General features: G+C 38.5%; 2 long non-coding RNA genes across 2 annotated transcripts in view; one reads left to right on the forward strand and one right to left on the reverse strand.

Moving 5' to 3' along the window:
* Positions 1-1492: 1492 nt before the first annotated feature.
* Positions 1493-23621, reverse strand: LOC129655364 (uncharacterized). The gene is made up of 3 exons (XR_008715931.1): positions 23398-23621; positions 10445-10539; positions 1493-1610 (listed from the first exon to the last, which is right to left on the reverse strand). It is a non-coding gene; the product is annotated as an uncharacterized LOC129655364 (long non-coding RNA).
* Positions 18511-23844, forward strand: part of LOC129655363 (uncharacterized) — a 60767-nt gene continuing 55433 nt past the window's right edge. Inside the window, exons 1-2 of the long non-coding RNA XR_008715929.1 lie at positions 18511-19102; positions 19198-19260. This is a non-coding gene — a long non-coding RNA (uncharacterized LOC129655363). The remainder of the gene's footprint in view (positions 19103-19197; positions 19261-23844) is intronic.

Raw genomic sequence — 23844 nt, forward strand, 5'->3', positions numbered from 1 at the left:
CTTTCTCTCCACATCCTATCCAGCATTTGTTATTTGTAGACTTTTTAATGATGGCCATTCTGACCCATGTGAGGAGATACCTCATTGTAGTTTTGATTTGCATTTCTCTAACAATTAGTGATTTTAAGCATCTTTTCATGTGCCTATTGGCCATCTGTATATCTTCTTTTGGAGAAATGTTTATTTAGTTCTTCTGCCCGTTTTTTGATTGGGTTCCTTGTTTTTTGTTATTGAGTTGTATGAGCTGTTTGTATATTTTGGTAGGGTATCTTCTAATCCCTGCTAGTTTTCAGGGATTAGGGAGATGAAAACATAGTGAGGAGATCTTGAATTTGAGAAAATAAAACAGGCAGAGGAAATACTTAGAATGATCACAATCCACTAGTAGTGCCAGGTATATCAGAACAGACCTGTGGTTGGCCTTTGGCTGTGGCTATTTCCCAGCCCAATTTTTCACCCAGGCTCTCATGGGAGTCTGTGAACCCTGTTTTATCTGTTTATCATCTAATCTATCATCATCTATCTAATTTGTTTGTTTAGGAGAACAAGAGTAATTATCTTTTGAAAGCACCCATAAATTCTGGTTAGAACACTATGTGCTTTAACCTTTTAAAATGTAGTAAATTTATAAATTAATGAGAACATACACTCCATGGACTTGTCAAATCAAATGAATGTTTATATGCTGTAAAAGATTAAAACGTAGTTTTTTATGCTGTAAAAGAAAAAAACAATTGAATTTGTAAATCTAGTGCTGGCAAATGATGATTTTGAGTAAGATATGAAGAACTGATTATAAATAAGGTTTTAGGAACAAATGTTATTTCGAAAGCAGATGTCATTTACCACTCCTTTCCCTAGTGAGTACAATTACTTGGTTTCCAGTGGAGCTTCTGCTTCCCAAGTGAAAAGTGAAATTTAAGACATTTTAAAGAGTTTAGCTGTTTATTTTATTTATTTACCTCTTGGTTGTCTTTCCTAATCATGGAGAAACCTCTTTCTGATTAATGAACAATTTCTGGCTCTGTTTCAGTATCTGGCTGCAGTACATTTGCTATTTGATATCTGAGAGATGTACAACATGTTCACAGTGAATTCTCCAACTGAAAACAGTAGAGTTCAAATAAAGTCAATTAATTCACAGAGTGAATGGATTGAAGCCCAGAATCGTGTGTCTTGTGGAGGCCTTTTTAATTCACTTGCCAAAAGATATCTGTTTATAAATGCAGAAACGTAACTCTTTGGTACTATGGCAGTTACAACCTGATCTGATTCCCCCCTCCCCCACCCTGCATATGTGGTGGATGATCTCAGACAATTAAGTTTTATTTCATCTACATTTCAAACATTTGTTGCATCCTCTCTCTCCCAATAATTCAGTCATGTCTTCTGCTTTAAGATATAGATCTTTGCCTCATTTTCTGTCAGTCTCTTCCACACTTCCAGTTTCCACTTTTCTTCCCTTTCTGTTTTCTTCCTTTCCCCCTACATTTTCTTCCAGTTCTCCTACTCTCCATGGTTTCCTTCTCTATCTTACCTGCTTCTTCTTTCTGAGACAGGCTGGGACCTGGGACCCTTTGCTGCAGCACTGTCGCCTGGACAAACATCTCCTTGAGCAACAAAATACAAAGAAACTATAATGAACTATAAATAACTATGTGCACGTGCAGTTGGGGTAAATTATGGACAAGATACAAAAAGACCAGTAACCCAACTGTCACTTTTAAAGAGCCAGGAGCAAAAGAAGGGTGTTGGGAGCAAAAGCAGGGTACAGCACATGCCCCCCTGCACACACAACCACCAAACAGGTGGGTAAACCACCAAAGCCACCCCTCTGGCCAACTCCTGGATCCACCCCTACACTCATCCCATGTGGAACCAGCTTGCCTAGCCTGAGGAGCGAGAAAGCTAGCAGGGAAAACTGTTACTTGTTTTCACTCCCTCCTACTATAGCAGGAGACCAAATAAAGCCTTGCATTAATTTCTTGTTTGGCCTCATCAATATCTATTGATTAAGGAGACCAAGAGCCCTGGCAGGTAAGGTTTCTTTTCCTCTTTTTCTCCCTTCCTTCTTCGAGCCCCCTCAGCCCGGGTCCCTGAGATGGCTTCTCTGCAGGCTCGTGAACACAGTCTCTCCCAGCAATTAGGAGCCTCATTCTCCTCTTACTTCTGATTCCATTATTCTCTCACACAGTGTGTCTGGGGACTGGCTGTCAACATGGAAGCTCTCGCTCTCGCCTGACTTGCCTATAGATCTTGACCCTGTACATTTAGTTGCTTTGTTGCTACTTATTTTACACTGGATTTCTCTTTTTTGCTCTAGTTCTATGCTGTATGCATGCTCTGGCTTAACTCAGCTTGGCTAGTGATCAAACATCTCTTTTTAGGTCTCATGTTTTAAATTGGATGCAGTCCCTGATACAAAAAAATAACGAGTAGTATCATATTCTGAAAGGTCTGGTAACCAGGATTCTGAATAAGACTTTACTTTGACTTCAAGGATAACAACCTAACTGGGGATTCCCATAGCTGGGTCCTTCCCATGATATTGCATGAGATTGGATCCCATCTTATATATCAGGTCTAGCCCCCTCCTGGCCTTGTTACATCCCGTCAGACACTCTATACTGAACTGTGGGATACTCTACCTAGAAACTACTGAACAAGATGTTTCTGTTCATTCCTGCATTAACAAAACCCTATTTCCCTCCTTTAACAAATTATGTTGTCCATATTCCTCCCACCGTGTTTTTATCTTGAATGTTGTGTGCTTCTTCTTCCTTCAGCAGGGGGATTAGAATTTTCCAGAGAATAATTGACCCTCCTTTCTTGAAATACGATTTTCTTTTGGTGCTTTGACCAAACTTTATTTTTTTCCAACCTCATTACTCTTTTCTTTTTAGTATTGCTTACACACACCTTTGACTGTGTGGATCACAAACTGTGGAAAATTCTTGAAGAGATGGGAATACCAAACCACCTGACCTGCCTCCTGAGAAATCTGTATGCAGGTCAGGAAGCAACAGTTAGAACTGGACATGTAACAACAGACTGGTTCCAAATAGGAAAAGGAGTACGTCAAGGCTGTATATTGTCACCCTGCTTATTTAACTTATATGCAGAGTACATCATGAGAAACGCTGGACTGGATGAAGCACAAGCTGGAATCAAGATTGCCAGGAGAAATATCAATAACCTCAGATATGCAGATGACACCACCCTTATGGCAGAAAGCAAAGAAGAAATAAAAAGCCTCTTGATGAAAGTGAAAGAGGAGAGTGAAAAGTTGTCTTAAAACTCAACATTCAGAAAACTAAGATCATGACATCCAATCCCATTACTTCATGGGAAATAGATGGGGAAACAGTGGAAATAGTGACAGACTTTATTTTTGGGGCTCCAAAATCACTGCAGATGGTGACTGCAGCCATGAAATTAAAAGACACTTGCTCCTTGGAAGGCAAGTTATGACCAACCTAGACAGCATTTTAAAAAGCAGAGACATTACTTTGCCAACAAAGTTCCATCTAGTCAAGGCTATGGTTTTTCCAGTGGTCATGTATGGATGTGAAAGTTGGACTATAAAGAAAGCTGAGCACCGAAGAATTGGTGCTTTTGAACTGTGGTGCTGGAGAAGACTCTTGGGAGTCCCTTGGACTGCGAGGAGATCCAACCAGTCTATCCTAAAGGAAAACAGTGCTGAATATTCATTGGAAGGACTGATGCCGAAGTTGAAACTCCAATACTTTGGCTACCTGATGTGAAGAACTGACTCATTTGGAAAGACCCTGATGATGGGAAATATTGAAGGCAGGAGGAGAAGGGGCCAACAGAGGATGAGATGGTTGGATTGCATCACCGACTCAATTGACATGAGTTTGAGTAAACTCCGGAAGAAGTTGGTGATGGACAGGGAGGCCTGGCGTGTTGCAGTCCATGGGGTTGTAAAGAGTTGGACATGACTGAGCAACTGAACTGAACTGACACACATCTCATCCTTACTGGAACTGGTAAACCTATTGATCTCTGTGAGAACTTGGAGCCCTATTCTCACTTACACTCTTTCTTGTACTGATCTCATCCCATCTTAATGGTAATTTTGCCTAGTGATTTTCTCAGAACATCTGGCTTTGTTCATTCTATATGCCTAATGTTAATGGATATGTGTTCCTAAATTAGTAAAAGTCGTATCTTTTTCAAGTGTGGTTGAGAGCTTTCAATGATATAGTGTTTTCAAATTTTTCATGTAAAAATAAAACACTAAATAATAATGGCAAACATTTATTAGGAAAAACAGATATTTCAGGAACACCTGTAAACATTTTATGTGCCTCCTTTAGTTGAATCATTACAGTTTCCAATAAGCAGAAATTGCTATTTTCTCCATTTTATAGATGAGGTAACTGATGCTAAAGAGAATGTATTAGTCTCAGTACTGATATGTCTGATTTAAACAAAAGGAATTTAGTAAAATAATGGATGGGATGATTGAAAAGCCAGGTTCAGAAGATACTCCCAACAACGCAACCTAAAATCAACTCTATAAAACCAGTTCATGAAGGAAAATATTGCTGCTACTGGCATAGAGCTAGTAATCAGAGGACACTAGAGACCAATGTTAGACCTGGAGTGTTATTTTTCAACGGTAACCTTTAAAGGTGAAGCTTCTCTATGACTCTGAATCTTTGGGTTATGAGCTTCTAATTCAAAGCCCGTGGAGAATGCTGCTGATATGCCAATTCAAATGCTCAAATATTGTCTGCTGAGGAGACTAAAGAAGCAAGCACCCAACTTCTTTAGCTTCTATGCTGAGAATTAGGCTATGCTCTAAGCAATACTTGTAAGGTAGAAAAGATCCCAAATATGTGAAAGGAGTTAAGATAATAAGTATTTAAAAAGAATGGCAAAAGTCCATTACAAGAATTTGCCCAAACTCACAATGCTGAGGTGTTGAAGGAGGGTTTGCTAAGATCCAGGAATGAACTATGCTACTATGCTGCCTCCCAGGCTAGAAATGGGAGCTAGTGAAAAAAACTGTTTAAGCAAAGCATAGAATTCTAAAATACAAGTATTGGGGGACTTCCCTGGTGGTCCAATGGTTGAGAATCTACCTGCCAGGTCAGGGGACATGAATTCTACCCCTGGTTGGGGAACTAAGATCCCACATACTGTGGGGCAACTAAGCCAATTCACCACAACTACTGAGCCTGGGCTCTAGAGCCCCTGTTCCACAAGAGAAGCCACAGCCAGCGTACCACGATGAGTAGCCCCTGTTCACCGCAACTGAGAAAGCTCGTGGCAGCAACAAAGACCCAGCACAGTCAAATAATAAAATAAAATACAAGTGATGGAAGGCTCCTGAGAGGTGACCTAGACTAGAATTCCTTGTAGACTCCCCTCTTTACCCGCTTCAGACACATTGTCTTCATTAACCCAAATTTAGCTAATTCTGTTCCTATAGAGTGGTATTGTGCTATCTGACTGTCACCCTTGCTTCCTAATCTTGGTATTTGGGTTTCTGGTTTGACATCTCTCTCCTAGATTTCTGAGTTTTGGTTCATGCTGCCTTTGGCTCCTTTTGCTGTTTCCTGATGATAGGCTTCTTTTTTCTAAGTAAATGTGTTTTGTAAATAAACATAGAGTGAACTCCTCTTATATCTCAGGATCTTTCATGTATATTATCTCACTTCTCCTTAATCCTTGTGACATATTTGTAAGGAAAGCACAATTATTGCCTTGTTGCAGATAAAGACACTGAGGTTTAAAGAAATTAATTCATCCAAATTGCCACATCCTAAAAATGAAAGATTTGGGGTTTAAACCTGGCATGGTCGGACATCTGAGGGTGTCACTAGTCCAACATGTTATCTCACTGTGTCTCCTAGTTACTCTATTTCTCTGAACACTATTTACAGATTCGGGAGTTACTTCATGCTCAGAGGGCTCCTCTCAACTCCATTTCCTTTGACAATTATCTGACATATTGCTTTTTTTAACCTTTTGTGTTCTTACACATTCTTATATCTGAATGATATAAGAATATAACATCTCATTTTTTATTTTCCTTTTGGATAGCAACTGAGGAAATGGTATTTCTCCAGAAGCTGATTTTGAAATAGAAATGCTAAATTCCAGGTGTATTAATAAAAGTTGGAATTCACCCACTTTTGTATCATTATTAATTAGTAAGTTAATTAGAAAAATGTATGTGAAACAACTAGCATATTACAAACATAGAGATTTCATGTTGTTTCACTCTAGGTACTTTTTAGTATCCATTCTTTTTTTTTTTTTTCGTATTTTTTAAATTTAGATATAATTGCTATATAATATTTTATTATTCTCAGGTGTAACATAATGATTTAACATTTGTATATATTGTGAAATGGTCACCACACTAAGTCTATTATCCATCTCTACACATAGTTTAAGTATTTTTCTTGTCATGAAAAATTTTAAGATTTGCTCTCTTAGCAACTTTCAAAAATATAGTATTTCTAACTACATCCTTATACATTGAATCTCCAAGACTAATTTTTACAACTGGAAGCTGGAAGCTTGTAATTTTGGACTACCTTCACTCATTTTATTCATCCTTCAACCTCAATCTCTGGTAATCACCAATCTATTCTCTCTATGAATTCTTTTATTTTTATTTTTTTTTAATTTTTAGATTCCATTATGAGGTCATATGGTGTTTATCTTTCTCTGGTTTATTTCACTTAGCATAATGCCTTCAAGGACCATTCATGTCATTGCAAATGGCGAGAGTTTCTTCTTTTATATGGCTGAATTATATATATATATATATCTCATATTTTCTTTATTGATTCATTCATCAATGGATATTTAAGTTGCTTGCATGTGTTGGCTACTGTGAATAATGCTGTAGTGAATGTGGGAGTGTAAACATCTTTTTAACCCACTCCAGCCTGGAGAGTCCTGTGGACAGAGGAGCCTGGTGGGCTGCTGTCTATGGGGTCACACAGAGTCAGACATGCCTGAAGTGACTTAGCAGCAGCTGCAAACATCTTTTGAGTCATTGTTTTTGTTTCCTTTGGATAAGTACCTAGAAGAGAAGTTGCTGGATCATATAGTGGCCCTATTTTTAATTTTTGAGGAATGTTCATAGTATTTTCCATAGTGGCTACATCAGTTTACATTTCTACTAATAGTACACAAGGGTTCCTTTTTCTCCATATCCTCACAAACTCTTGTAATTTCCTATCTTTTTGATAATAGCCATTCTAATATCTTTTTGATAATAGGTGTGAGGTCATATCTTACTGTAGTTTTGATTTGCATCTCCCTAATTATTAGTGATTTTGAGCATCTGTTAATCTTCTTTGGAAAAAATTTTAATCTCCTTGATTTTGTTATCTCCACTTTATATAATAAAAAGCCTGAAGTTCAGAGAAATGATGTGTTTGCCTAAGGTCACACAGCTAGAAAGTAATATGTTTGTATTTTATCAGAAAGATTTTTGGTAGTATACTGATTAAAATCCAAAGGGTGGAGAAACAAGAATATGTGCTGGGTTCAATATTAGTGAGAAGTCCATACCCCAAAACACAATACTTATCTAAATGTGAGGTTTAGAAGAAAAGGGTCTTTAGAAGACCCACATCCTAAACCATTAGACTTAAAAGCAGTGAGTAGCAAGTAATGTGCAAGAGATATACCCTCTCTGAGGTGCAGTGTGAAGAGAAAATCAAATTTGAGGGTGGAGCAAACACTGAAAAATAATCTCTCTGGCAGACCAATCCCCATTGTCAACCAAACAGGATAATCAAAAGGAAACAATACAATTATATAAAGTTTAAAAATAAAATAAAATTTAATAATAAATAAATAAATAAAAGTGTAAGTTTGAGAAAAGCATAATTTGCCATTATAAAAAAAAAAAAAGAATTCACCTTGGCATGTCATATTCAAATTTTTAAAACAAAGAAAAATGAGAAAATCATGCAGTTATCCAGAGAAAAACAGTCACATTCAATATGGAATAAAAAAATAAGAATTATAGCAGACTTCAGAAACCATGCACACTGGAAGATAATGGTGTGACATCTTTAAGTGCTGAGAGAAAACCCAAAGAATACTTCTACTACCAGTCACGAGAATAGGTTTACTTTTCCACTGAAAATGATTGGAGAACTGGACAATATACATAAAATAATTTTTCACACATTGAACAACAAACACTGCAGAACAGTAACCTCTTAGAAAAGGGAAAAAAATGTGAGTTCTGTAACGTCCTGATGGCTTTATCTGGAGGAACTTCCTGGGCTGCATGTGGGGAGGCGGATTCTACACAAAACATAACATTCTCACTGAGTTCAAGATACAGGGCTAAGAGTTTGGAAAGATAGAAGTATGAAATGAAAGAGCAGATTAGAAAACCGAGAACAAAATTCCAATGGGCTTGAAATATCCAAATATAACTGTAAAGAGGAAAAGTGTTTTAAAAATGAACAAATATAGACTCTACTTCTTCCCAAGATGGAGTAACAGAAACTAGATTTACTCTCCCATCTGAAACAACCAAGAAACAAACACCACCTCTCCCTGCAAAAAAGAAAAAAAAAAAAAAAAACTCAATGAATTTTAAGAAAGATGTGGAAAAATTAAGTTGGACCTATAATCTTCCCATCTTGCTGCCTTGAGGGGTTTTTCAGGCCATGAAACAGGGGACAGGCCATGAAACAGGAGACAGGAATCAAGGACTCCTTGAGTTGGGGAGATAGGGCTGACAGTCTGAGGATACCATGACAGATTTTCAGGTCAAACTACTGGGGAGGAGACAGCTGTACAGAGAGAGAACTCCAGAGATCTGTAGAAGATTCTCCTCGAGTCTTCAACAGAGAAATCAGTTCATACTTGTAGGAACAGCATCTGAGGATGTTGAAAGAACCACCTGAAAGTATAAAGAGACGAGTGCCCATGCAGGACTGGGGATAGTGCCTGTTTCTACCAGTCAGTCAGGAAAGCCTCATGAATCACAGGAATCTGGGTAGAGCACCCAAAGAACTAGCCTCAGTAGTGGAGAATAAATAGCTTCATACTAGGCAATGCTCTGATCCTCCCTAGTAAATCTTAAAAGCATGATCTGAAGGGATCAAACTGTGTCCCAATAACTGCATCGAAGAAGAAAACTCACAATTTTGTGGGAATACAAAAAAGTATCCAGCACAAAATAAGATAAATTCAATATCTGGCATTACATTTAAAAAATAGCAGGCATATAACAAAGGAGAAAAGTGGACTCATAATGAGGCAAAGAAGATCAATCAATTGATACTGATCCAGAACTAACAAAGAAGCAGAATTAGCAGACATCATGTTGGTGATGGATAGGGAAGCCTGGATTGCTGCAGTCCATGGGGTCACAAAGAGTTGGACATGACTGAGTGACTGAACTGAACTGAGCTGATGTTAAAACCATTATAACATATTCTATATGTTCAAAAAAATTAAGTATAGACATGGACGATATATAGAGGCCCAAATCAAAGTTCTAGAGATAAAAATCACAATGTCCAAGGTAAAAAACACATTTAATGGGGTTATTGGTAGATTAGATACTACACAAGAAAAGATCAGTGAACTTGACACAAGAGGGTTCAGGATGGGGAACACATGTATACCTGTGGTGGATTCATTTTGATATTTGGCAAAACTAATACAATTATGTAAAGTTTAAAAATAAAATAAAATTTTAAAAAATTAGAAAAAAAAAAAGAAATAGAAGCTAACAAAAATGAAACACAGGAAGAATTTTTTTTAAAAAAAGTGAAGGGAACATCAAAAAACTGAGTCAACATCAAGTAGCCAAATATAGATAAAATGAATATCAAGGGTTCCTTGAAGCACAGAAGAGAGGAGAAATTGAAAATACTTGAAGAAATAATCACTGAAACTGCTCCAGTTTGATAAATGTTATAAACTCACAAAATCAGGAAGATTTATGAACCTCAAATGCAAAAAGAAAATGAAAAAAAAAATCACACCAAGGAATATCTAATTATGTTGTTCAATACCAGTTATATAAAGAAAAATTTTAAAGCAACCAAATTAAAAAAAAAGAGAGAAACAGATTTTAAAATGACAGCATATTTCTCATCAGAAATCCAATGAGAAGACAATGGAACACAATCTTAAAGTTTTGAAAGATACCAATTCTACTAAAAATGACCTAGCAATGTCACTCAATATCAACCAAAATATAAGCAGGTTTTTAAAAAAACTAGCAGTTGGTAATAGAAATCTACCATTTATATGAATATGTAAAGGGGTCTAAGCTAGCCAAAACAATTTTGAAAATGAACAAAATTGGAGTACTTACACTTCTAATGTCAAAGCTTGCTATAAAGCTATTGTAATCTAGACAGTGTGGTATTGGTTGGTATAAGGAAGACAGAATAGTATCCAGAAATAGACCTACCTTAATTTGTCAATTAATTTTTGACAAATATCCTAAAGCAATCCGCTGGGGAAATGGTGGTCATTTTTGCAGATTGTGTTGGAGGAACTAGAAATCTAGATAGAAAAAAATTTGGTTTTTAACTCATACTTTACCCAAAAATTGGACAGAGAAGCCTTGCAGGCTATTGTCCATAGTGTTGCAAAGAGTCAGACATGACTGAAGTGACTTGACACACATCAGATCAGATCAGATCACTCGCTCAGTCATGTCCGACTCTTTGCAACCCCATGAATTGCAGCATGCCAGGCCTCCCTGTCCATCACCAACTCCCGGAGTTCACTAAGACTCTCGTCCATCAAGCCGGTGATGCCATCCAGCCATCTCATCCTCTGTCGTCCCCTTCTCCTCCTGCCCCCAATCCCTCCCAGCATCAGAGTCTTTTCCAATGAGTCAACTCTTCGCATGAGGTGGCCAAAGTACTGGAGTTTCAGCTTTAGCATCATTCCTTCCAAATAAATCCCAGGGCTGATCTCCTTCAGAATGGACTGGTTGGATCTCCTTGCAGTCCAAGGCACTCTCAAGAGTCTTCTCCAACACCACACTTCAAAAGCATCAATTCTTCAGCGCTCAGCCTTCTTCACAGTCCAACTCTCACATCCATACATGACCACAGGAAAAACCATAGCCTTGACTAGACGGACCTTTGTTGGCAAAGGAATGTCTCTGCTTTTGAATATGGTATCTAGGTTGGTCATAACTTTCCTTCCAAGGAGTAAGCGTCTTTTCATTTCATGGCTGCAGTCACCATCTGTAGTGATTTTGGAGCCCCAGAAAATAAAGTCTGACACTGTTTCCACTGTTTCCCCATCTATTTCCCATGAAGTGATGGGACTGGATGCCATGATCTTCGTTTTCTGAATGTTGAGCTTTAAGCCAACTTTTTCACTCTCCACTTTCACTTTCATCAAGAGGCTTTTGAGTTCCTCTTCACTTTCTGCCATAAGGGTGGTGTCATCTGCATATCTGAGGTTATTGATATTTCTCCCGGAAATCTTGATTCCAGCTTGTGTTTCTTTCAGTCCAGCATTTCTCATGATGTACTCTGCATATAAGTTAAATAAACAGGGTGACAATATACAGCCTTGACGAACATGGACATACACAAAAATTAACTCAAAGACCTAAATGTAATAGCTAGCACTTTAAGAAGTAAAAGTAGAGAAAATTTTTGCAAATTCAAGGTAGGAAAAGATTTCTTAACTAATACCTCCCACATTTAAAACAGTAAGAGAAAAAAAAGGATAAGTGAGGTTTAATCAGAATTAAAAATCACTGCTCTTTGAAGAAAATGTTAAGAAAATGAAAAAGCAAGTCACAAATTGGGAAAAAAGATATATATATATATATATATGTTAAAAGACTTGGCATGCAGTATATATAATAAACTACAGCTTAATAACAGGAAGACAATCCAACTAAACATGGGGAAAAGATTTAAACATATACTTCATCATTTTGTCAAGGAAGATGTATTAATTGCTAATAAGCATATGAAAAGATTCTTTTTTTGTTTTTTTTTTAAATTAAATTTATTTATTTTAATTAGAAGTTGATTACTTTACAATATTGTATTTGTTTTGCCATACATCAACATGAATCTGCCACGGGTGTACATGTGTTCCCAATCCTGAACCCCTCTCCTACCTCCCTCCCCATACCATCCCTCTGGGTCATCCCAGTGCACCAGCCCCAAGCTTCATCATTAGTCATCAGGAAAATGCAATTTAAAATCAAAATAAGATACCACTACCCCACTCCAGTACTCTTGCCTGGAGGGTCCCACGGACAGGGGAGCCTGGTGGGCTGTGGTCCCTGGGGTTGCTGGGGGTCGGACATGACTGAGCGACTTTGCTTTCACTTTTCACTTTCATGCATTGGAGAAGGAAATGGCAACCCACTCCATTCTTGCCTGGAGAATCCTGGAGTCGGATTCTTGCCTGGAGTCGGACACAACTGAAGTGAATTAGCAGCAGCAGCAGCATGCTTCTATTAGAATGGCTAAAATGAAAAAGACTGTAAGATCCAATGTTGGTAAGGATTCAGAACAATTGAATATCTGATAGGTTGCTGGAGAGAAGTATAATATTACAACTATTTTGGAAAACAGTTTGGTAATTTCTTAGAAAATGCTACATGCACTAACCATACATACCCAGTATGTCCACTCCTAGTTATTTACCCCAAAGAAATGAAAAATGAAAGCACATGTGCCCAGAAAGCTGTTTAAGGGGATGTTTATAGCAGCTGTATTGGTAATCAGGCTGGAAACAACCTAAATGCCCATCAGCAGGGGATTAGATAAACAATTTCATTATAAATACACACAAGGAACATTACTCAGCAATGAAAAAGATTGATATACTTTTTAATGCATGACAGATGAATTTCAAAAACATTCTGAGTGAAGGAAGCTAGACACAAAAGAGTATATACTGTATAATTTCATTTATATAGAATTTAGAAAATTCAAATTAATCTATAATAGCAGAAAGCAGATCAGAAGTTGCCAAGGACAAAGGATTGGTAAGATTAGCATAAAAAAGCATTAGGCAGTTTTTTTGAGGGATGCAAATATTCTATTTCTTCATTATTACCAAGTCTCTCTGGATGTACACATTTGTCAAACTCACATTTGTCAAAACTCATTAAACTGTACACTTTTAAGTGGACGCCTGCACACAGGGTTTTCCAGGTGGCGCTAGTGGTAAAGAGCCTGCCTGCCAATGTAAGGGACTTCAGAGACTGGGTTTGATTTCTGGGTTGGAAAGATCACCTGGAGGAGGAAACGGCAACCCACTCTAGTATTCTTGCCTGGAGAATCCCATGGACAGAGGAGCCTGGCAGGCTATGGTTGATAGGATCTCAAAGAGTCGGACATGCGTAAAGTGACTTAGCATGTGCTATAATCAATTAAAACATAGTCAAGGAAGAGATATTTAAAGGGAATGCAGAACAGAATGTATCTGAGTGAATCATATAGAAGAAATTGCTATATTTGAGTTTAAAAGAGGTAATACCTGTGCAATACAAAACATTTGGATTTGTTTTACAGCTTAGTAAAAAATTAAAACATATATCATTTGTTATCTATAACAATAAATATATTCAGAACTAAGTTAAACACTTGATAATGTAAACGCCCAAACAATCAATCCCAGTTTTGCAATCTATATGAAAATCTGCCCCATATTTTCGATGATCTTGAATGACTGGATAGGTTCATGATGTTCAGTGAAATATTTTGGGGACAGTAGGAAAAAACTGTGGTCTACCTAATATTAAATAATATTGCATAGGTGAAAATGCATGGTTTTCTGCAGAAGTCATGCATGCATTTGCAGTCTCTCAGTTGTGTCTGACTCTTTGTGACCCTATAGACTATAGCCCACCAGGCTCCTCTGTCCATGAAATTTTCCAGGCAAGAAATACTGAAGTGAGTTGCTGTTTCCTTTTCCAGGAGATCTTCCTGACCCTGAGTCTCTTGCCTCTCCTGCATTTACAGGCTGATTCTCTACCACTAAGTCAAAGTGATACCTATTGTTAATAAAGAAAATGATGAATCTTGTATAAGGTGAATGGAAGATGAGAGAGTTGTGTAGGCATCATTGTAACGTCACTGATGGGAGATATCAAACATTGGAACTAGAATAGTGGTGGTGAGATTGAAATGACCCAGATACATTCTGAACATACTATTAATATCAAATCTTCTAGAATAAAGCTTTTTGTTGTTGGCTATTACACCACAGAAGAGCCTTTTATATGTCAGCCAAGAAGCTACATTTCTAGCTTCACTTTTCTTCAAGACTCTCTAATTCTGTACAGGCCACCAAACCAGGGATAAGGAATTGCCTTGGTAGAGAAAGACTTGAAATTACTTTGACTTTCAGACTGAGCACAGAAGCCTTGCTCAAACATCAAAGTTCAGCTTAGTAAAGATGAAGAGTCATTTGTAGGACATTAATCAGGGCACGGTGAGTATTTGGTTAGTTGCTGGGGTACAAGAGTTTGTCTGACCTCAAGGTACTCAGGTACAAGTGGCTATGGCCCCTGTCACACTGGGCTAAGCTTAGGGGCTGCAGGAGTACAACTGAAGCTTCCTAACTTCTACTGGTAGAAAAAATAAAGACTTTCCAGAAATTGTGCCTGAATGCTGAGCTGAGTGCTCCAGTGAAGAAAATGGAAAGGGTACCTCATGGAAGGCATCCTGTAGGCAGGGATTAGTCAGTCCCTGGAAGACATCCACAGAAACAATTGTCTGACAGTATCATTCTTGCAGCCTCTGTACGTCCCAATTTGAATTCATAAGAACACTGATGTTTTGAGAGGTACTCATAGGTGTTATATTTTCAAAAGAAAACAAAGAGAACAATACCCAAAGGTAATGAACAAATTTTTAAAAGTATATTTGTTATTATAGGCTTTCTCAGGCATTTGATTTACTACTGTGAATTACTATTATTCAGGACAGATGTAAACACAGCATATAGCATTTTCTAGACTTGTCTGACCACAGAACACTATTTTTTGGTGGAACCCCTATAAATGTCTCAAATCTGTGTTCTGGGAACGATTTAGGAAATATTATTGTATGCTACACGTTACTTAACTTTTCTTTTGGCATCTGTCAAGGACATTGAAAAGACATGTTCATGTTCAACTTCTCCTGGTTCTCATTCAAGTTCTTTCTCAAATGACCAAAATCTTATGCTGAATTAGTTTCAGGTTTCTGATAGCAGAAAACCTATCATTTTCCCCACAATGCTTCAGTAAACACACGGCAGCCTGGATTTGATCAGTCTGTCTAGTGCCACAGTCTCCCCAGGGCCAGGATGCAGCCTCGGGCATTCCAAGAGGACCTCAGGCCGAGAAAGAGTTCAGTCTCTTCTTGGCTCAGCCAGCTTCTTCACCTTAACATCTCAGAGCGCACACATGAAGCTTATACCTCCTAGATCCCAGCATAGAGTTTTTGGAAAAATTTTGGGCGCCTACCATGTAGGACCCTGACATTTGTCCTCTTGCAGCTACAAATCTTGCTTGAGAAGCCGAGCAAACCCGTAGACACACATTAGCCTCCACTTGTTACTGGGTGACTTGTCTCTGAGGTTATGAGCTACTTACTTTCCATGAGAAACAGATTATTAGCCACCTTAGCAGATGAAGACATTAAAGCTTAGAGAGATTTGATGATTTGTCCCAGGACTTAGAATGGCAAAACCTGCCCCCAGACCTGGAGGTAGGTAACCCCCAAGCCTGCAGCCTTAGATCCTCACCCTCTATGGTCACTCGATGCCAAATGCACATGTTAGCTGGCTTTCAAGTCCTGGTTTTGAGAGAAGTCTCTTGCTTCTCCTTGTTTGAATGCTTCAGAAGGTAGTTCAGAATGTCTCTTTCCTTTTTTCTTTTCCTTTTAAAACAGAACACATTCCAAGATATTCCCTTGAGGATACCTCACATAATGGCCAGTCCAAATTCTAAATGAAGAAACCTTTTGAGATTTGGTGATTATTTTCAGCACAACATTAAGATATACCCTCTAAACTCTGTGTGTGAGATGGAAGTCTCCAAGCACGCATTCTGAACATCGATGAAGCATTCCCCTGAGAACACTACTATTCCCTTACAATCCCTATGCACCGCTTCTCAGATATTCTAAACTTTAACTCAAATAATTACCTTGTTGGATGGCTATTAGCATTACACACTTGATAAAAACCATGTCTGCCCAGCACTTTTGCAGGCTGTCATAACTTAGTTTATTATTATTTCAGATAATAATAACCTCTGATGGTATGAATGAATACATTCTTTATGTGCTTCTAGGTCAGAAACTTCTGCTGTTAATAAGATCCCTCTGAGTATTTCACATCTAATTTTGATCCCCATGCCATATTTTTACACACACACAAAGCATGTAGTTTTAATTTGATCATGACGGTTACTGTTTGAATAGATTTTTTTTAGACTTTGAGCATTCTGGTTATTTAAATGGACTCAGACAGTATAAACCAGACTCCCAGTGGCTTCTGGCAACCACCTGCTCAGTTCTCTACTGAGCCTTAATTAAGTCAGCTCCAACACAACAGTTCTTTAGAATTACACGCAAGGTCATAGGCTTTCAATAAAGAATATTTCAACATGAGACCAGAATACCTATGTATATAACCTACCCTTGAATAAATTTTCTCCCCATTATGCTTTTCTGGAACCCTGTTATCTTTTCATAGATCTTGGTCTTTTGCAATCATCTAGGTTTCTATTGGTTGAGTGACTGCTTTGTATCAGCTATCTTTTATTTATTTTATTTTTATATCTACAAAGGAAATAACATCAACTCCAGATAAGGAAACTGTGGTTAGGACAATGGTGACTTACTTGTTTGCTGCTATTAAATGATATAACTAAGGTTTAAATTGGCATTCATCATTTACACAGAATGAAGATTCACTCTTAACCTAAATTGAGCATTTACCATATTTCTAATCACAGTTACATTGGTTTGAATCACATTAAATTGCTGATCTTTTACCTACAAAATAGCAATATCATGTGATTTAAAGTCAGACTTGATCCTAACAATATCTTTACAAAGCAACTATTGTTAACGTTATTTTGCAAAAGAGGAAATTGAAGCTTAGCTAGGTTATATAATATGCACAGGGTTAAACAGTCAATAACTGGTGTGCCTTTTCCTTTCTCACCTAGGCATTTCTTCTCTGTGAACTGGTGACTATGACGAAGTAACGTGACACTTTTATTGTCCCCAGTGGTGGCAATTCTGAGTTTGTTACTTCACTGACTTCATTCAATATATTGAGCACATGCTGTTTATGTGAATCACATATATTCAACTTTTGAAGAAACAGTGAAGTGGGAAATTAAGCTAGGCAGTCCAGATTTGGGTTTAAAAAAAAAAACAAAACCAAAGCAATCTGAATTAGATTTAGTTCAGTGCCTATTAGGTGGACCTGGAAGACCATTCCAAAAAAATTCAGATATGGGTTATTATTGGAAGGGTGTGTAGCCTTTCAGAGTTTTTACTTTGGAAGTAACTACACCATTTGGGTATTGTAACTACACCCTGTGGATACTGTAGGTTTGTTAAATAGTCACTTTTATTGTTCTTTATTCATGGAATGCCCTGTCCTTTATCACAAGATTTTTGAAGTCTTAGCTCAATAGCCCCATTCTCCATAAGAGTCTTCCAATTTTCCCAGCTGCAAATGATCTGTGCCTAATTTTGCTTCTCATTGCATTTTGTCCTCACTTTTCATGTTACCAGTCAGCGGTTCCCAACCTTTTTGGTACCAGGGGACGGATTACATGAAAGATTATTTTTCTACAGACCAGGGAGTTGGAGGGGATGGTTTCAGGATGATTCATACGAATTACATTTTTTGTGCACTTTAATTCTAATCTAATGCAGCCAGTGATCTGATAGGAGGTACCAGTCCGCAGCCTGGAGGTTGTGGCCCCTGTTACCAGTCACCTTTTCCTCCGATGTTTATTTGATTATCTATCTATTCACTCTTCCATCTATCATTTACTATATGTCTATAAAGCTTTAGTCACTGTAATGCCTTAGGATACAGGGACAAAAAGATCCTCCTCAAAGACCTGGAAAAGAGGCAGATAAGTGAACAGAATATTTCAATACAAATATAGTTCTCTTATTTTTATTCCAGCTCAACACATGTGAAAAATGCATTCCTATCGGTTAAGAGTTACTCATGATGGCTATGGTTCTGGTGGATGGTGTGGAGTGGTGGGAAGGAGAAGGAACAAAAAAGAGAAGAGCTATCCTCTCTTCCCCCCCCTCCCCTTCCCCCCTCCGCCCAGGATGGAGATAGGGAACACATGATATATGTCTCCCTAGCTCAATCTCCTCAGCTGGGCACCAGTGTGTGAGGTTAGCACAGGTGTTCCTGCTACAGAGAGGAGGTATGTTTATCCTGCATTTGGAGCATCCTCATGGAGGGTGAGTTTTTTGAAGGGAAAACTTCTGGGAGCTGAAGTTTGGACCAAATTATGAAGATGAGTTAACTACATGACTAAAGGAGGAGAGTCAAGTCAGATAGAAGGGATAGTTAATGCCTGAAAAAGCCTGAAGATAAAATACAGAATGCTGTGTGTGTGTGTTTGAGGAGGTGGGAGGGGAGATCTGATATAGCTATATGAGAGGGAATGGTGGGCAAGAATTGAGTGGTCAAGAGCAAGTAGTATTCAGATAACAGGGTTTTGAAAAGGTCACACTTCATGGCTTGGAGAATGAGGAATGTGTATATATTTTACATGCATCGTTAGACTGTGATCTACCTGATAGCAGACCTTTATGTTGTCCATATCCTGGTATGCCGGACCTCTAGAACATCATTCCAGATATTTTAAAATTAACTTTAACTACATTGTAGCTCCATCTTCGATCTCACCTCTGGTCTTTCATTCTGGGTTGGCCAACTTGCAAGACAGTGAATTTCAGGAGAATATTGTTAGTTTTGGGTGGACACTGGGAGACAGAGGCACTGAGGTGTAAGTGAGAGAGTCTGCCTGGAAGAAATAAAGAAGGCATAAATCCATTATCACAATGACTCCAATACAGCATTCCTTCTCTGAATGGTATTTGTTCCTGTTTACTTTCTTCCTTGTGGCATCGAGCTGGGCTGCATTTGCCATTGAGGCATAATTACTATTTTATTATTATTTTTTCACAGATAAGTGGAGCATTTGAGCACAGCTGAATTGCTGGGAGCCTCAGTGGAAGAAATCTATTAGTGGTATGGCTTGAAACAATACACAAAAGGCCCCTGCGTGTGGTCTGCCCTCCACGCTTTCAACTTCCTTGTGTAGAACAATAAATCTCCAAGTCAGCTAGAATGCAGAGACTCCCATCCAACCAGAGGGGAGCCACATTTTATCTTTTATTCATTGGCAGGAACATTAGCTGTAGGAGGTATTCAAATCACACTTTTATTTAAACAAACACAGCTGGATCGCAGCCTCTTAATATAGCAATTCTCTAATGAAAAATAACAACATAGTATTTATCTCTTTTCTTTTGTGTGACTCTCAATTTGCTAAAATTAGGCAGACTTCAATCCCATACAAAATTGGCATGTTTTCATGACCAGAGCTCATCGCAACTAACTGCAAAATTATAATGGGGATGTAATTATAGGAGGGCATGTGAAATACACATCCTTTTGCTGCTGTAAGCTATATGGGGTTATACAATTATGTTGTAATAACATCATTTATCTTAAAGGAGTCAGACAGCTGACTTCATTTATTTAACTTGAGCACTCCAATTATGTGCTGTGTCAGTTTAACATAAATGTCTTGCCTAAAGAACATGGTGTAATAATAATCATAATAGCAATAATAATAATAATAATAGCACACGTTTGTATAGGGCTCTATGGAACACAAAGCATATTTTATCACTGTGATCTTGCTGAGGCCTCATCACTGCTCCATAAGGCAGGAATCTAGGACTGTGATTCATTTGCCCCATTTTTCTGGTGAGAAAACTGAGGCTTGGAGACATGAAGTGAGGTTGTCACAATTGAATGTAAGTGGTGAAATAAGAGTAAATTTCCTGATTTGACATTCAGGGATGGTTCTGCTGATGTACCCAAAGGTACCAGATTTTGGACAGTGTAACACATTTATTCTCATCTCTTAGGCTATTTTATCTCACAACCTTCATTTAAGGCCTATAGACCAGTGGTGGTGGGGATCACAGGTGTTAATTCTGTGATGATGGGAAAATTTAATTTTGCAAATCTAAATTCTTTGTTAGGAAAAAAAATGCATTATAATGCCTACTAAGCAGATAAGTAGAAGTTGTTGTAAAAATTAAGTATGATAATGCTTGTCAAGACTATGGGTAGGCTCAGAAAATGAGTTTGTTCTCTTTCTCTGTAAGATAAGATATTTTTTTTCATTTTATACATGATAAAATTGTCTGTTTTGCTTAATCTGCTCAAGTCACCAAGCTAGTGTTAGGGCAGTGACAGAAATCCACACCCTTCTCTTTCCTATCTCCTTGCCATTAGCTTCAGTCAAATTGTAATATCTTTAAATGCTCACCATTGTTTTTCAGCTCATTTTCAGTTCTTTACAAAATTCATTTCCTTAAATACCCACAGATGGAATAAAATCCTTGTCTTTTATTTGAACTAAAAGCTTTGGGCTCTTTGTCTGAGTGGAATTGACCACAGGTGGGGAGAGAGCAGGGTTTAGAGTCAGGAAGTTCCATTGAGCTTTTAGGCAGTGGTTGCCGCTGCTGCTAAGTTGCTTCAGTCATGTCTGACTCTGTGCGACCCCATAGACGGCAGCCCACCGGCTCCCCTGTCCCTGGGATTCTCCAGGCAAGAACACTGGAGTGGGTTGCCATTTCCTTCTCCAATGCATGAAAGTGAAAAGTGAAAGTGAAGTCACTCAGTCGTACCAGACTCTTAGTGACCCCATGGACTGCAGCCCACCAGGCTCCTCCATCCATGGGATTTTCCAGGCAAGAGTACTGGAGTGCGGTGCCATCGCCTTCTCCAGGCAGTGGTTACTAGCTGTGTGAATTTAGGCCAGTCTTGTGACTTCTCTCAGTTCAGGTCAAAGATAAATGCTATTTCAATTTGAACTTCCTGAGAATAAACCGAAGTACATGGTATTTCTAGGAGAGAAACACCTAGAAAGAAGAGCTTAAAATAAAAGACTTAGCTTACCTCATGGTGTGTGTGTTAGTCCCTCAGTCGTGTCCAGCTTTTTGCAACCCCATGGACTGCAGCACACCAGGCTTCTCTGTCATTCACCATCTCCCACAGCTTGCTCAAACTCATGTCCATTGAGTCGGTGATGCTATCCAACCATCTCATTCTCTGTTATTCTCTTCTCCTCCTGCCTTCTATATTTCCCAGCATCCGGGTCCTTGTCAATGAGTTGGCTCTTTGCATCAGGTGGCCAAAATATTGGAGCTTCAGCTTCACCATCAGTCCTTCCAATGAATATTCAGGGTTGATTTCCTTTAGGATGGACTAGATGGATATCCTTGCAGTCCAAGGGACTCTCAAGAGTCTTCTCCAACACCACAGTTCAAAAGCACCAATTCTTTGGCACTCAGCTTTCTTTATGGTCTAGTCCAACTCTCACTTCTGTGCATGACCACTGGGAAAACCACAGCTTTGACTATATGGACCTTTGTCAGCAAAGTAGTCTCTGCCTTTTAATATGCTGTCTAGGTTTGTCATAGCTTTTCTTCCAAGGAGCAAGCGTCTTTTAATTTCATGACTGCAGTCACCATCTGCAGTGATTGCTCTGAGAAAACCATTCCAGGTAGGCAGGAGGGGAAGTCAGGCTATATACAAGTTTGCAACACATGGAGCAGGCAGTCTGAATATTAAAGATCATGTAGCAAGTTAAGGAATTTGCCATTCTATTTATGGGAAAATACAAGCCTCTGGACTCACTGAATTCATTCCTTTTATACGCACTTCAGCTCTGGGGCCAATCCTCTTTCCTTGTCCACCTTGCTTCTCAGTTCCCCAGAGCTCCTCAGCAATCTCCTTGGGGAGTGGCAGCATCACTGTTTTGCAGTTTATGGAGCCCTCATTCACGGCCAGAAATCACCAAAGGCTGTGACATTTCTTGTTTATTAATATGGCAGGAGATATTTTCATTTCACATAGGCAATGTGAACACATTGGTCAAACAGTTGTCTCAGAGAACTCATAAGATGGTAAGTTACAGATCAGGAACAGATGACAAAATAGAAATTAAAAGATTTGTTGAAGAGTTATAAAATTTATACTTGATAGTGTGGGGGACTTAATTTTCAAGTTTCTTAAAATTGAATGAAGGTGGGAGAAGGTAGGTGGTTCTCTTTGGAGGCCTCAAATCTACAAAATGGAAAGTTTAATAAACTTCATCTTGATTCCTAGAGAAATGCTATAGATATGGTTTCTGTTTCTAAGTGAACTGGCAAGGATGGAGTTTCTTAGGAAAATTTTACCTACTAAAGGCATTTTAAGAGTCACACCTAGGATGAACCTAGAGTCTATTGTATGGAGTGAATAAAGTCAGAAAAAGGAGAACAAATATTATATATTAATGCATATATATATACATATATATATATATATGAAATGTAGAAAGATGGTATTGATGAACCTATTTGCAGGGCAGCAAGGCTTCCCTGGTAGCTTAGCTAGTAAAGAATCTGCCTGCAATGCAGGAGACCCTGGTTCTATTCTTGGGTCAGGAAGATCCGTTGGAGAAGGGATAGGCTATGCACTCCAGTATTCTTGGGCTTTCCTGGTGGCTCAGCTGGTAAAGAATCTGCCTGCAATGTGGGAGACCTGGGTTCGGTCCCTGGGTTGGGAAGATCCCCTGGAGAAGGGAACGGCTACCTACTCCAGTATTCTGGCCTGAAGAATTCCATGGACTGTATATACCATGGGGTTGCAAAGAGTTGGACATGACTGAGCAACTTTCACAATGGAGACCCAGACTTAGAGAACCCACTTGTGAATAAGTCTGGAAAAGAGAGAGTGGGATGAATTGAGAGAGTATCACAAAAACACATTCCGTACCATACATACAATAGCCAGTGGGAATGTGCTGTATGATTCAGGGAGCTCAATTCCAGTGCTCTGTGACAACCTGAAGCTGGGGGTGGGGTGGGGGTTGTGGGGGGGGGGGTTGGGATTAGAGGTGAGAGGGCGGTTCAAGAGGGAGGAGACATATGTACACCTATGGCTGATTCATGTTGATATATGGGAGAAACCAACACAAAATACAACACAATATTGTAAAGCAATTATTCTCCAATTAAAAGTAAATTTTAAAAACGATTCTCACCTAATTTAGACTCAGTCTAGCATGAGTGGATGAAGGCACAGAAACATTAAATGACTTACCCAGAAAGGAATAGAGCAAGATTTTATGTCTATGTCAATGGCTCTTTTTCTTCTTCATTCCTTCTTCTTCCCCTACCTATATCCATTCATACATTTAATTTGATAAAGGTTAAAAAAATGGTTCTATTCTTTCACTGCTTTCCAAGAGCTTGTGATATATTGGGGAGACTTCCAGGTGAGAAAGCCTTAGAGTGTGTGTGATTGCAGTAAGGCAGAGGCTGTGCCAGAGGTGAGTGGTAGGCCTAATGTTGTCTCAAAGGTGGGCTATCAATTCTGATTAAAGAATGGAGCTAGGGGTCTTCACAGATGAGGAGTCCCTTGAGGAGAATTTTATTTTCAGATGCTTTGAATTGCAAATGATAGAAAACCTATATAAATGATTTTATCTCAAAGGAGCTTTTAATAAAGATCTCATCACAATCAAGTATAGCAACATGATTATGTAAA

Source organism: Bubalus kerabau, chromosome 6, assembly GCF_029407905.1.
Source record: "Bubalus kerabau isolate K-KA32 ecotype Philippines breed swamp buffalo chromosome 6, PCC_UOA_SB_1v2, whole genome shotgun sequence".
Taxonomy (NCBI): Eukaryota; Metazoa; Chordata; class Mammalia; order Artiodactyla; family Bovidae; genus Bubalus; species Bubalus kerabau.